Below are 14,993 nucleotides of genomic sequence, written 5' to 3' on the forward strand. Positions count from 1 at the left end.
GCACTTAGGTTGTTTCCATCTCCAGGCTATTGTAAATAGAGCTGCGATGAACATTTTGGTACATGACTCTTTTTGAATTTCGGTTTTCTCAGGGTATATGCCCAGTAGTGGGATTGCTGGGTCATATGGTAGTTCTATTTGTAGTTTTTTAAGGAACCTCCATACTGTTCTCCATAGTGGCTGAACCAATTCACATTCCCACCAACAGTGCAAGAGGGTTCCCTTTTCTCCACACCCTCTCCAGCATTTATTGTTTCTAGATTTTTTGATGATGGCCATTCTGACTGGTGTGAGATGATATCTCATTGTAGTTTTGATTTGCATTTCTCTAATGATTAATGATGTTGAGCATTCTTTCATGTGTTTGTTGGCAGTCTGTATATCTTCTTTGGAGAAATGTCTATTTAGGTCTTCTGCCCATTTTTGGATTGGGTTGTTTGTTTTTTTGTTGTTGAGCTGCATGAGCTGCTTGTAAATTTTGGAGATTAATCCTTTGTCGGTTGCTTCATTTGCAAATATTTTCTCCCATTCTGAGGGTTGTCTACCACAGTGAAGTAAGTCAGAAAGAAAAAGACAAATACAGTATGCTAACACATATATATGGAATTTAGGAAAAAAAATGTCATGAAGAACCTAGGGGTAAGGCAGGAATAAAGATGCAGACCTCCTAGAGAACGGACTTGAGGTTATGGGGAGGGGGAAGGGTGAGCTGTGACGGAGCGAGAGAGAGTCATGGACATATACACACTAACAAACCTTGTAAGGTAGATAGCTAGTGGGAAGCAGCCGCATGGAACAGGGATATTGGCTCGGTGCTTTGTGACAGCCTGGAGGGGTGGGATAGGGAGGGTGGGAGGGAGGGAGACGCAACAGGGAAGACATATGGGAACATATGTATATGTATAACTGATTCACTTTGTTATAAAGCAGAAACTAACACACCATTGTAAAGTAATTATACCCCAATAAAGATGTTAAAAAAAAAAAACTGGAAACGATCTAAATATGTATCAGTAGGGTAATCATTAAATGTTATGTACATCCATGCTTGTACTACATGAAAAATTATTATGTATAACATTTATATTGTATTGCTAAATGAAGAAGAAAATAAAGATTAAAAAACAGATTATAATCCCCCCCAAAAAAAAAATTACAATGAAGTTACCCTTCTATAAATGAGATTGGGTTGCCAAATATGCAATTTGTTCCGTGACACATGTATTCAAGCCCAGGCTGGATACAGAACCACCTGAGGATTTCTTTTCTCAACTCTAAAATGAGAGTCAGGGTTAGACTGACTCTAGTCAGTCAGTCAGGGTTTAACCCACGTTTCCATAAGGTCTTTTGCACAAGTCCATCATGGCATAATGAAAAGAGCACTAGGCCAAGAATCTGGCAGACCTGGTTCTAGAATCCCAAATCAGTCACTGACCAGGACAACCTTATATATGTTATTTAGCCTGTCTCTGTCTCAATTTTCTTTATGTGTAAACCAACCTCATAAAATCATAAGGAGGATCAAAGGACAGAATGGATGTTGAAAGTGTAATAACATGATACATATATATATGTATATATTATATATACACACACACACACACACACACACACACACACACACACTATAATGCTGCCAAGGGTTACTAAACTCTTGGGGAAGCCATAAAAATATTTTTAGTTAATGTATGCTTATTATAAAAAATTTGAGTTAATAAACTCATTTTATAACAACCCTCAGAGGTAGGCATTGGTATTACCCCCATTTTACAGATGAGGAACTGAAGTACAGACAGGTTAAGATGGTTGCTTAAGGTCATCCAGCTAGGGATCTTAGTAAAGATGTGAAACCAGAGAGTCTAGCTCTAAAGTTTTACATAATCATTATGGTATGGTACCCTTGGCCTAGAACCTAATCTTTTTTTGTTTCAAATAACATAGACATTTATTTTTCCATCACGTAAAAACGATCTAGTAGTAGGCTGTTCAGGGCCGGTATGGTGACTCCATTATCCTTAGCACATGGATTTCATCCTTAAGGTCACAACATGGTTACTGGAACTCCAGTTGTTACATCCATATTACAAACAGAGAGAAGGGCAAAAACGGCACATGCTACCTGCCAGTTTTTTTTTTTAACATCTTTATTGGAGTATAATTGCTTTACAATGGTGTGTTAGTTTCTGCTTTATGACAAAGTGAATCAGTTATACATATACATATATCCCCATATCTCCTCCCTCTTGCATCTCCCTCCCACCCTCCCTATCCCACCCCTCTAGGTGGTCACAAAGCACAGAGCTGATCTCCCTGTGCTATGTGGTTGCTTCCCACTAGCTATCTATTTTACATTTGGTAGTGTATATATGTCCATGCCACCCTCTTACTTCGTTCCAGCTTACCCTTCCTCCTCCCCATGCCCATTTCTTCAAGTCCATTCTTTACGTCTGCGTCTTTATTCCTGTCCTGCCCCTAGGAGAACCTAATCTTTTAAAGGAAGGATCACCAACTCTTTTGGAAAAATCTGATGAAAGCTTTGGACCCTCTCTCTCCCGAAATACACAGAAATTCACACATATATGTTTTTACATACTATTTCAAGGAGCTCACTAACTGATCTTTACCACTGCCATAAATCCCTGCCATGTGGCTCATATAGGTATCTCAGATTAAAACTCCTTCCTTTAAAGTCTAAATTCCACCAATCTTAAACTCTAATTTAGCCTCAAATCTTGTCATAACAGCCCAGTTCTAGAAATAAATAGGGATCAGCTGAGGCTCCCATGCTACACTCTACCGCCGCCTACTGGACTGTCTGCTGTAATGACAACAACATCGCCATACCTGTAGCTTAGAGACCTCTTTAAATTTTCCAAAGCGCTTTCACAAGAAGGTGTTGTCACAGCTTGGTGGTCCAAAACCCCAAACTCAGCGGCCAGCGCCCGGGGTCCATCCTCCAGTCATTGCTGCTGAATCCTTCCCGTCATCCTCCACAGTACGGCGCGTGGGGGCGTCGCCACCATTTTGGCTTCTCCTACTGTCTGCGTCAGCAATAGCTAGGGAGACCAGCTTTTAGGATTCAGCAGAGGGCGCTGGAGTACATCTTTCGAGGTGGAGCCTGTGGTTAGCCAAATAGGCAGAAACCTCAGCTTTCTGACCTGTTCTTTAGGGATTGGACCACATGTTTTCTTCTCAGACAGAATAAGCTTCCTTAGCACGCACTCCCTCAAACCCTCTTACCACTAACCATTCTTGGCCTTCTGACCAAGGGATGTTCTTTTGTCTGTTTTTAGTAGTAAAGTTTGCAAAACTCTGTAGTTAAAAATGTGGAAAAAACAAAGCCGTCCCCCCAAGAACCCAGCTTAACACCTCCTCTTCTGATCTTTCATTTTCTTGCTCTTCACACTTGCTATGCCCATCCCTGTAGTCGTTTTTTGCTGATCACACTTAAGTTCAAAACCAGGGAGTAGTAATCAAGGCACTAGACTGAGAATCAGGGCAGAACTTCAGATTTAAACTTTGTCACTTTATTATCTGTGTGATCAGTTCACTTGACCTCTCTAGGGTCTCAGTCCATAAAACTGAAAGGGTTGATTAATATTGGAGGAAATTTATGAGCCTTTTGTGACCTGTTAGGATTCTAAGTCTTCTCTTTTCTTTACACTTCCAAACTAGGCCCCCCTTACCTTAATTCCCAGAGCAACATCTCTAAAATAGGTTTGCACACCCTTTTTTAAATCCCCTAATCCTTCCCTTTTGCCCACGAGAAAGCTCAAATCCCATATTGTGACATTAAAGACCTTCACAATCTTGTCTCTTCTTCCCTCTCTGACCTCCACCTTTGCTCTTTTACTCACAAACACCACAGTTTAGGTGGCATGGCTCCTATTGCCAAAACAAAATGGGTTAGATGCTGATTTAATCTTCATCCCAACATTGTCAAAAAGTACCATAATTATCTGTTTAGTTTTCTTTCCCCCAGTCTAGGCTGTGAGCTCCTTGAAGACAGGAACCACTGTTGTATCTCCAGCTCCCAGAACAATGTGAGACACTTTGTAATTGTTCAAAAATACTTGTTGAATGAATGAATGATTATATGTTGCTGTGTCCCCAATACCTGGCACCATGCCAGGCATATAGTAGGTGTTCAATGAATACTGAATGAATAAACTAATTTGCAAAATATCATCAGCCTCCGCAATATCTCTTTCATCCTGTTCTTCCTTCTTCAGTACCTTGTCAGGCACTAACCACTTCTACCTGGATTATGCGGAAGCCTTTTAACTAGTTTCCCATACCTAGTCTTTCTCCCATTAAGAGAATTTTCCTTAAAATACAATTCTGCAATATTATTATTTGTTCCAAAATCTTCCAGGACTTTTTATTGCCTACGTGATTAAGTCTGAACTCTTTCACCAGGCAATCAAGACCCTTATCCAACCTGACTCGTCATCAGTCTGGTGCTCCAGGCAAACAAGATTACTTCCTATACCTCAACCTATGCTCTACTTGTCCCAATCCATATACAGTAAGACCAGGTGAGAAATAATAAAGACTCAAATGAGGTCCCAGGAAGTGGGGATGAAGAATAGGGGATGGATTTGAAGAGATACACACTTAAAAGGTAAGTTTCTCTTAGTTCAGTCTACTTCTTCATTTCACAAGCACTACCAGACTTCTTTAGGGAAATCTTCCCCTCATTCTGGAAATAATACAAGCCAACATTCTTCAGGAGCTTCTTGTGTGTCAAACATTGTTATAAGTGCTCTGCATGCATTAATGTATTTAATATTCACAGTAGCCTTTAAGGTAGATACTATTGGTGTCCTCTATGTATAAAGACATTGAGGCATATTTAGGATTGTAACCTGCTCAGTGTCATGTAACCAATGCAAATAGCAGATCTGGAACTTAACCCAGGTAGACATACCCTGGGGTTGTGGTCTGAACTACTACACTACATTATCAAACGCTTCTCTTGGCTGTCATGGTTCTGCTTATTGAGAATTTTCTATTTCCTTTTGTGATAGTATCACCTTCCTCTTTTTTTTTTTTGGAAAAGGGATTTTAGTTTTTAAAGATTTTCTATTTTCTATTGGAGTATAGTTGATTAACAATGTTGTGCTAGTTTCAGGTGTACAGCAGAGTGATTTGGCTATACATATACATGTAACCATTCCTTTTCAAATTCTTTTCCCATTTAGGTTGTCACATAATACTGAGCAGAGTTCCCTGGGCTATTCCATAGTTCCTTGTTGGTTTTCCATTTTAAATGTAGCAGTGTGTATGTGTCAATACTAAACTCCCTAACTATCCTTCCCCCCATCCTTCCCCCTTTGTAACCATAAGTTCATTCTCTAAGTCTGTGGGTCTGTTTCTGTTTTGTACATAGGTTCATTTGTATCATTTATTTTAGACCCCGCATATAAGTGATGTCATACGATATTTGTATTTCTCTGACTTACTTCACTCAGTATGACAGTCTCTAGGTTCATGCATTTTGCCACAAATGACATTGTTTCATTCTTTTTAATGGCTGAGTAATAATCCATTGTATATATGTACCACATCTTCTTTATCCATCCCTGTGTTGATAGACATTTAGGTTGCTTCCACGTCTTGGCTATGGTAAATAGTGCTGCAATGAACATTGGGGTGCATGCTTCCTTTGGGAACATGTTTTTCTCTGGATATATGCCCAGGAGTGGGATTGTAGGATCATATGGTAGCTCTATTTTTAGTTTGTTGTGGAACCTCCATTCTGTTCTCCACAGTGGCTGCACCAATTTACATTCCCACCAATAGTGTAGGAGGATTCCCTTTTCTCCACACCCTCTCCAACATTTATTGTTTGTAGATTTTTTGATGATGGCCACTCTGACTGGTGTGAGGTGATATCTCATTGTAGTTTTGATTTGCATTCCTCTAATAATTAGCAATGTTGAACATCTTCTCATGCGCCTCTTGGCCATCTGTATGTCTTCTTCGTAAAAATGTCTCTTTTGGTCTTCTGCCCATTTTTTGATTGGGTTGTTTGTTTTTACGATACTAAGCTGCATGAGCTGTTTGTAAAATTTTGGGACTAATCCTCTGTCGGTCGCATCGTTTGCAAATAATTTCTCCTCTTCTGTTGGTTGTGTTTTCGTTTTGTTTATGTTTTCCTTTGCTGTGCTAAAGCTTTTGAGTTTAATTAGGTCCTTTTTTTTTTGCTGTACACGGGCCTCTCACAGTTGTGGCCTCTCCCGTTGTGGAGCACAGGCTCCGGATGCGCAGGCTCAGTGGCCATGGCTCACAGGCCCAGCCGCTCCACGGCATGTGGGATCTTCCCGGACCGGGGCACGAATCCGTGTCCCCTGCATCGGCAGGTGGACTCTCAACCACTGCACCACCAGGGAAGCCCTAGGTCCTATTTTTTAATTTTTGTTTTTATTTCTATTACTCTGGGAGATGAATCAAAAAAGATATTGCTGCGATTTATGGCAGAGTGTGTTCTGGCCTATGTTTTCCTCTAAATGTTTTATAGTGTGTGGTCTTACATTTAGGTTTTTAAACTATTTTGAGTTTATTTTTGTGTATGGTGTTAAAGAGTGTTTTACTTTTATTTTCTTACATGTAACTGTCTAGTTTTCCCAGCATCACTTATTGAAGACACTGTCTTTTCTCCATTGTATAGTCTTGTCTCCTTTGTCATAGATTAATTCACCATAAGTGTGTGGGTTTATTTCTGGGCTTTCTATCCTGTTCCACTGATCTGTATTTCTGTTTTTGTGCCAGCATCATACTGTTTTGCTGACTGTAGCTTTGTAGTATGGTCTGGAGTCAGGCAGCCTGATTCCTCCAGCTCCATTTTTCTTCCTCAAGATTGCTTTGGCTATTTGGGGTCTTTTGTGTCTCAATACAGATTTTAAGATTTTTTGTCTAGTTCTGTGAAAAATGCCATTAGTAGTTTGATAGAGATTGCATTGAATCTGTAGATTGCTTTGGGTAGTATAGTAATTTTGACAATATTAATTCTTCCCATCCATCTGTGTTGTCTTTGATTTCTTTCATCAGTGTCTTACAGGTTTTAGAGTAGAGGTCTTTTGTCTCCTTATGTAGGTTTGTTCCTAAGTATTTTACTTATTATTTATTTTAATGCAGTGGTAAATGGGATTGTTTCTTTAATTTCTCTTTCTGATCTTTTGGTGTTAGTGTATAGAAATGCAACGGATTTCTGTGCATTAATTTTGTATCCTTCAACTTTATGAAATTCATTGATGAGTTCTAGTAGTTTTCTGGTAGTGTCTTTAGGATTTTTTATGTATAGTATCATGTCATCTGCAAACAGTGACAGTTTTACTTCTTTTCCAATTTGAATTCCATTTATTTCTTTTTCTTCTCTGATTGCCATGGCTAGGACTTCCAAAACTATGTTGAATAATAGTGGTGAGACTGGGCATCCTTGTCTTCCTCCTGATCTTACAGGAAGTTCTTTTGGCTTTTCACCATTGAGTAAGATGTTAGCTGTGTGTTTGTCATATATGGCCTTTATTAAATTGAGGTATGTTCCCTCTATGCCCTCTTTCTGGAGAGTTTTTTTTTTTTCGGTATGCTGACCTCTCACCGTTGTGGCCTCTCCCGTTGCAGAGCACAGGCTCCGGATGCGCAGCCTCAGCAGCCATGGCTCACAGGCCCAGCCGCTCCGCGGCATGTGGGATCCTCCCGGACTGGGACATGAACCCGTGTCCCCTGCATCAGCAGGCAGACTCTCAACCGCTGCGCCACCAGGGAAGCCCTGGAGAGTTTTTATCATAAATGTGGGTTGAATTTTTTCAAAAGCTTTTCCTGCGTCTATTGAGATGATCATATGGCATTTATTCTTCAATTTGTTGATGTGGTGTATCACACTGATTAATTTGCAGATGTTGAAAAATCTTTGCATCCTTGGGATAAAACCCACTTGATCATGGTGTATGATCCTTTTAATGTATTTTTGGATTCAGATTGCTAGTATTTTGTTGAGGATTTTTGCATCAATGTTCATCAGGGATATTGGCTTGTAATTTTCTTTTTGTTGTAGTATCTTTGTCAGTTTTGCTATCAGGGTGATGGTGGCCTCATAGAATGCATTTGGAAGTTTTTCTTCCTCTGTGATTTTTTGGAACAGATTCAGAAGGGCAATAGTTAACTGTTCTCTAAGCGTTTGGAAGAATTCGCCTGTGAAGCCATCTGGACCTGGACTCTTGTTTGCTGGGAATTTTAAAATTAGTTTCAATGTCAATACTTGTGATTGGTCAGTTCGTGTTTTCTATTTCTTCCTGGTTCAGTCTTGGGAGACTGTACCTTTCTAAGAATTTGTCCATTTCTTCCAGGTTGTCCAATGTATTGGCATACTGTTGCTTGTAGTAGTCTCTTATGATCTTTTGTATTTCTGTTATGTCAGTTGTAACTTCTCCTTTTTCATTTCTAATTTTATTGAGTCCTCTCCCTGTTTTACTTGATGAGACTGGCTAAAGGTTTTCAATTTGGTTTATCTTTCCAAAGAACCATCTTTTAGTTTCATTGATTTCTTAAAAAATTTATATACAACACGGTTTCTTTTACTTTTAGGAAGAAAGTTGTCTCGAGACTTGCCCTTAGAAGTTAAGTATGGTAAGTGTTTTTTTAAGCTGATTTTGGAACAATGGATCTAATATGATCCTATAAATAAATAAATAAATAAATATATAATGATCACTATATGTACTACATGTGTACTGGTATGTGTGTGTGTGTGTATACATGCCACGGAGAAATAGTGGAAGGTAATATTTTCTTCTTATTTTCCATATTTCAACATTGTTTTTTTGTAAAAAACATGAATTATTTTTTAATAATAATTAGCATTTATTTTTAGAAAGGTAAGAATTCAAGCCAAGGGCTTTGCAAGGCAACACCTGTGCAAAGGGCTACAGGCGTCATGCCCTTGAATACTCTTCACTTGAACAAAACCTCATTTCTATGCCTGGAATGTTGTCCTTTAAGCAAAAAGGAAAGAGTACTCTGCATGTGATGGAATACTCAGGCTGTTTGGGGTTATATTCTACCTTACGGACCATAGTAATACAGCTCTTACCTAGTTTTCCTAATCCTTTCCCCTCTCCCCTGCTTCCTACTTACATTAGACTGTAGATTCACATTAGACTGTAGATTCCCTTTTTTTCTCTGCCATGCCACGTGTGGCTCCTGTATATAATGATCATCTGCTAAGTGTCTGCTTGATTGACATTATGAGGTTAAAAAATTGGTATCTAGTGGATATATGAACACTCTTCAATGACTATTTCCTTTAATCTTTCTGTTCAGTCTTTTTTTTTTTTTTTTTTTTTTTTTTTTTGCAGTACACGGGCCTCTCACTGTTGTGGCCTCTCCCGTTGTGGAGCACAGGCTTCGGACACGCAGGCCCAGCGGCCATGGCTCACGGGCCTAGCCGCTCCACAGCATGTGGGATCTTCCCGGACTGGGGCACAAACCCGTGTCCCCTGCATCGGCAGGCGGACTCTCAACCACTGTGCCACCAGGGAAGCCCTGTTCAGTCATTTTTGCTTTAGTTATTTATTTCTCTCTTTTCCATTAGGATGAAGAGTAGCACCTGGTCTTGGCATTGGTTATCTCCAAAATTTTTTGTCACACTAAAGGCCAAATTGATTAATGACATCTATGTAAGGTATCTAGAGACAGTATAGATTAGAGCAAAGAGCATAGGTTTTGGAATCAAACAGGCATGAATTCAAATTGCTCTTTAATTTACCAGCTGTTTGACTTGGGATAAAATCTCTCATATTTGAGCCTCAGTTTTCTAATTTGCGGTAACAACAACTAATTTTAGGGGTCTGAGAATTAAGCACTATATATAGAATGCCTGGCATTTAGTTGAAGTTTAATAAACAATAGCTCTGTTCGCAGTTTATCCCTGTTCCTCTCTCTCTCCTATCTCCATGCCCAAACATCAAATGTTTTCAACTGGTCATAAATCAAATAGTTTTTTTAAATAACTTTTTATTGGAGTATGGTTGCTTTAAAATGTTGTGCTAGTTTCTACTGTAAAGTAAAGTGAATTGGCTATACGTATACATATATCTCCTCATTTTTGCATTTCCTTCCCATTTGGGTCACCACAGAGCATCTAATAGAGTTCCCTGACCTATACAGTAGGTTCACATTAGTTATCTATTTTATACATAGTATCAGTAGTGTATATATGTCAATCCCAATATCCCAATTCCTCCCACCCCCCTTTCCCACTTAGTATCCATACATTTGTGCTATACCTCTGTGTCTCTACTTCTGCTTTTCAAATAAATCATCTACACTATATTTCTAGATTCCACATATATGCGTTAATGTGATATTTCTTTTCCTCTTTCTGACTTACCTCTGTATGACAGACTCGAAGTCCATCCACGTCTCTACAAATGACACAGTTTAATTATTTTTATGGCTGAGTAACATTCCATTGTATACATGTACCACACCTTTATCCATTCCCCTGTTGATGGACATTTAGTTTGCTTCCATGTCCTGGCTATTGTAAATAGTTTTGCAATGAACAATGGGGTCCATGTGACTTTTTGAATCATGGTTTCACTGGGTATAAGTCCAGTAAGGGGATTTCTGGGTTCTATGATAGTTCTATTTTTAGTTTTCTAAGGAACCTCCATGTTGTTCTCCATACTGGCTGTATCAATTTACATTCCCACCAACAATGTAGGAGGATTCCCTTAGCTCCACACCCTCTCCAGCATTTATTGTTTGTAGATTTTTTGATGATGGCCATTCTGACTGGTGTGAGATGATATCTCATTGTGGTTTTGATTTGCATTTCTCTAATAATTAGTGATGTTGAGCATCTTTTCATGTGTCTGTTGGCTATCCCTATGTCTTCTTTGGATAAATGTCTATTTAGGTCTTCTGCCCATTTTTTGAATGGGTGGTTTGTTATTTTTAATATTGAGCTGCAAGTGCTGTTTGTATATTTTGAGATTAATCCTTTGTCAGTTGCTTCATTTGCAAATATTTCCTCCCATTCTGAGTGTTGTCTTTTCTTTTTTTTTTAACATTTTTATTGCAGGATAATTGCTTTACAATGGTGTGTTAGTTTCTGCTCTATAACAAAGTGAATCAGTTATACATACACATATAACCCAATATCTCTTCCCTCTTGCATCTCCCTCCCTCCCATTTCCACCCTTCTAGCTGGTCACAAAGCACCGAGCTGATCTTCCTGTGCTATGTGACTACTTCTCACTAGCTATCTATTTTACATTTGGCAGTGTATATATGTCCATATATACACTACCACTCTCTCACTTTGTCCCAGCTTACCCTTCCCCCTCCCCATGCCCTCAAGTCCATTCTCTAGTATGTCTGCATCTTTATTCCCATCTTGACCCTAGGTTCTTCATGACCATTTTTTTTTAGATTCCATATATATGTGTTAGCATACAGTATTTGTTTTTCTCTTTCTGACTTACTTCACGCTGTATGACAGACTCTAGGTCCATCCACCTCACTACAAATAACTCAATTTCGTTTCTTTCTATGGCTGAGTAATATTCCATTGTATATATGTGCCACATCTTCTTTATCCATTCATCTGTCGATGGACACTTAGGCTGCTTCCATGTCCTGGCTATTGTAAATAGAGCTGCAATGAACATTGTGGTACATGACTCTTTTTGAATTATGGTTTTCTCAGGGTATATGCCCAGTAGTGGGATTGCTCGGTCGTATGGTAGTTCTATTTGTAGTTTTCTAAGGAACCTCCATACTGTTCTCCATAGTGGCTGTATCAATTTACATTCCCACCGACAGCATATGAGTGTTCCCTTTTCTCCACACTCTCTCAAGCATTTATTGTTTGTAGATTTTTTGATGATAGCCATTCTGACAGGTGTGAGATGATATCACATTGTAGTTTTGATTTGCATTTATCTAATGATTAATGATGTTGAGCATTCTTTCATGTATTTGTTGGCAATCTGGTATATCTTCTTTGGAGAAATGTCTATTTAGGTCTTCTGCCCATTTTTGGATTGGGTTGTTTGTTTTTTTGATATTGAGCTACATGAGCTGCTTGTAAATTTTGGAGATTAATCCTTTGTCAGTTGCTTCATTTGCAAATATTTTCTCCCATTCTGTGGGTCGCCTTTTCGTCTTGTTTATGGTTTCCTTTGCTGTGCAAAAGCTTTTAAGCTTAATTAGGCCCCATTTGTTTAGTTGCAGCATGTGGGACCTTCGATGCTTCATGTGGGATCTTTGATGCTTCATGTGGGATATTCGGTGCGGCATGTGGGATCTTTAGTTGTGGCATGTGGGATCTAGTCACCTGACCAGGGATCTAACCTCAGCCCCTTGTATTGGGAGTGTGGCGTCTTACCCATTGGACCACCAGGGAAGTCCCCAGAATTGTGCCATTTGCAGATGTACTCTTGATGTACTTATGAGGAATGACGAATTATGTGTCCTCCTATTCCTCCATCTTGACTCCTCCCTCAGTTTCATTGATCTTTGCTATTGCTTTCTTCACCTTTATTTCATTTATTTCTTCTCTGTTCTTATGATTTCGTTGCTTCTACTAACTTTAGCTTGTTTGTGTGTGTGTGTGTGCTTTTTCTCTAGTTGCATTAGGTGTAGGGTTACGTTGTTTATTTGAGATTTTTTTCTTGTTTCCTGAGGTAAGATTGTATTGCTATAAACTTCCCTCTTAGAACTGTTTTGCTGCATCCCATAGGTTTAGTTTTAGTTTTCATTTGTCTCTAGGTATTTTTTGATTTCCTCTTTGATTTATTCAGTGATCCATTAGTTGTTTAGTAGCATATTGTTTAGCCTCCATGTGTTTGTGTTTTTTACAGTTTTATTTTTCTTGTAGTTTATTTCTAATCTCATAGCATTGTGGTTGAAAACGATGCTTGATATGTTTTCAATTTTCTTAAATTTACTGAGGCTCAGTTTGTGGCCCAGCATGTGGTCAATCCTGGAGAATGTTCCACATGCACATGAGAAGAATGTGTATTCTGCTGCTTTGGGATGGAATGCTCTATAAATATCAATTAAGTCATCTGGTCTAATGTGTCATCTAAAGCCTGTGTTTCCTTATTGATTTTGTCTGGATCAGCTTTCCATTGATGACAATGGGGGTTAAATCCCCCACTATTACTGTGTTACTGTCAACATCTCCCTTTATAGCTGTTAATATTTTCATTATATATTGAGGTGCTCGTATGTTGAGTGTACATATATTTACAATTGTTATATCTTCTTCTTGGATTGATCCCTTAATCATTATGTAGAGTCCTTCTTTGTCTCTTGTAACTTTTCTTTATTTTAAAGTCTATTTCATCTGATATGAGTATTGCTACTTAGCTTTCTTTTGCTTTCCATTTGCATGGAATACCATTTTCCATCCCCTCTTTTTCAGTCTGAATATGTCCCTAGATCTGAATTGGGTCTCTTGTAGACAGCATATATATGGGTCTTGTTTTTGTATCGCTTCAGCCAGTTTATGGCTTTTGATTAGAGCATTTAATCTGTTTACATTTAAGGTAATAATTGATATGTATTTTCTTATTGCCATTTTGTTACTTGTTTTGGATTTGTTTTTGCAGGTCTTTTTTCTTCTCTTCCTCTTTTGTTCTCTTCTCTTGTGATTTGATGTCTAACTTTAGTGTTTTCTTTGGATTCATTTTTCTTTTCTGTGTGTGTGTATCTACTATTGATGTTCAGTTTGCAGTTACCAGGACGTTTTGATATAGCAGTCTATATATAAAAAATATATATTTTTAATTGCTGGCCTTTTAATTTCAAATGCATTTCCAATATCCTGCATTTGTGGTCTCCTCAGAATTGCTGTTTTTGATATCATATTAGTGTGTGGATGATTTTCTACCTTTACTCTATGTTTGCCTTTATTGGTGAGCTTTTCCATTCCCAATTTTCTTGTTTCTAGTTGTGGTCTTTTCTTTTCAGCTTAGAGTAGCTCTTTTAAGCATATGTTGCAAAGCAGGTCTGGTGGTGCTGAATTCTCTTAGCTTTTCCTTCTCTGTAAAGTTTTTGATTTCTCCCTCAAATCTGAATAACAGCCTTACTGGGTAGAGTATTCTTTGTTGTAGCTTCTTCCCTTTCATCACTTTAAATATATCGTGCTGCTCCCTTCTGGCCTACAGAGTTTCTACTGAGAAATCAGCTGATAACCTTATGGGAGTTCCTTTGTATATTAATTGTCATTTTTCTCTTGTTGCTTTTAATATTTTTTGACTTTAGTTTTCTTCAATTTGATTACTATGTGTCTCCACGTGTTCCTCCTTGGGTTTATCCTTCCTGGGCGCCTTCTGGACTTAGGTCACTGTTTCCTTTCCCATTTTAAGGAAGTTTTCAGCTATTATCTTTTTAAATATTTTCTCAGGTCTTTTCTCTCTCTCTTTTCCTTCTGGGACTCCTCTAATGTGAATGGTGGTGCGTTTAATGTTGTCCCAGAGTTTTCTTAGAATGTTTTCATTTCTTTTCATTCTTCTTTCTGTATCTTTTCCATGGCAATGATTCCCACCATTCTGTCTTCCAGGTTACTTATCCAGTCTTCTATCTCACTTATTCTGCTATTGATTCCTTCTAGTGTATTTTTCATTTTAGTTATTGTATTGTTCATCTCTGTTTATTTGTTCTTTCCTTCTTCTAGGTCTTTCTTAAATATTTCTTGCATTTTCTTGATCCTTGCCTCCATTCTTTTCCCAAGGTCTTGGATCATTGTCACTACCAATATTCTGAATTCTTTTTTTGGAAAGTTGCTTATCTCCATTTAGTTGTTCTTCTGGGGTTTCATCTTGTTCCTTCATCTGGGAAATATTCTTCTGCCACCTCATTTTGTTGAACTTTCTGTGATTGCAGTTTCCATTCAACAGGCTGCTGTATTGTAGTTCTTGCTTCTGCAGGAGACTCTCCAATACTAGCAGATAAGTCTGGCCCAGTCACTTATGGGG

At 38.5% G+C, this 14,993-nt stretch overlaps 1 protein-coding gene across 1 annotated transcript in view; it reads right to left on the reverse strand.

Annotated features, from left to right (window-relative positions):
- Positions 1 to 2,982, reverse strand: part of EDA2R (ectodysplasin A2 receptor) — a 171,483-nt gene extending 168,501 nt beyond the window's left edge. The window contains exon 1 of the mRNA XM_060292733.1: positions 2,845 to 2,982. The gene's annotated coding sequence lies outside the window, so the exon portion shown is untranslated. The remainder of the gene's footprint in view (positions 1 to 2,844) is intronic.
- Positions 2,983 to 14,993: the final 12,011 nt, after the last annotated feature.

This window comes from Globicephala melas, chromosome X, assembly GCF_963455315.2.
Source record: "Globicephala melas chromosome X, mGloMel1.2, whole genome shotgun sequence".
Taxonomy (NCBI): domain Eukaryota; kingdom Metazoa; phylum Chordata; class Mammalia; order Artiodactyla; family Delphinidae; genus Globicephala; species Globicephala melas.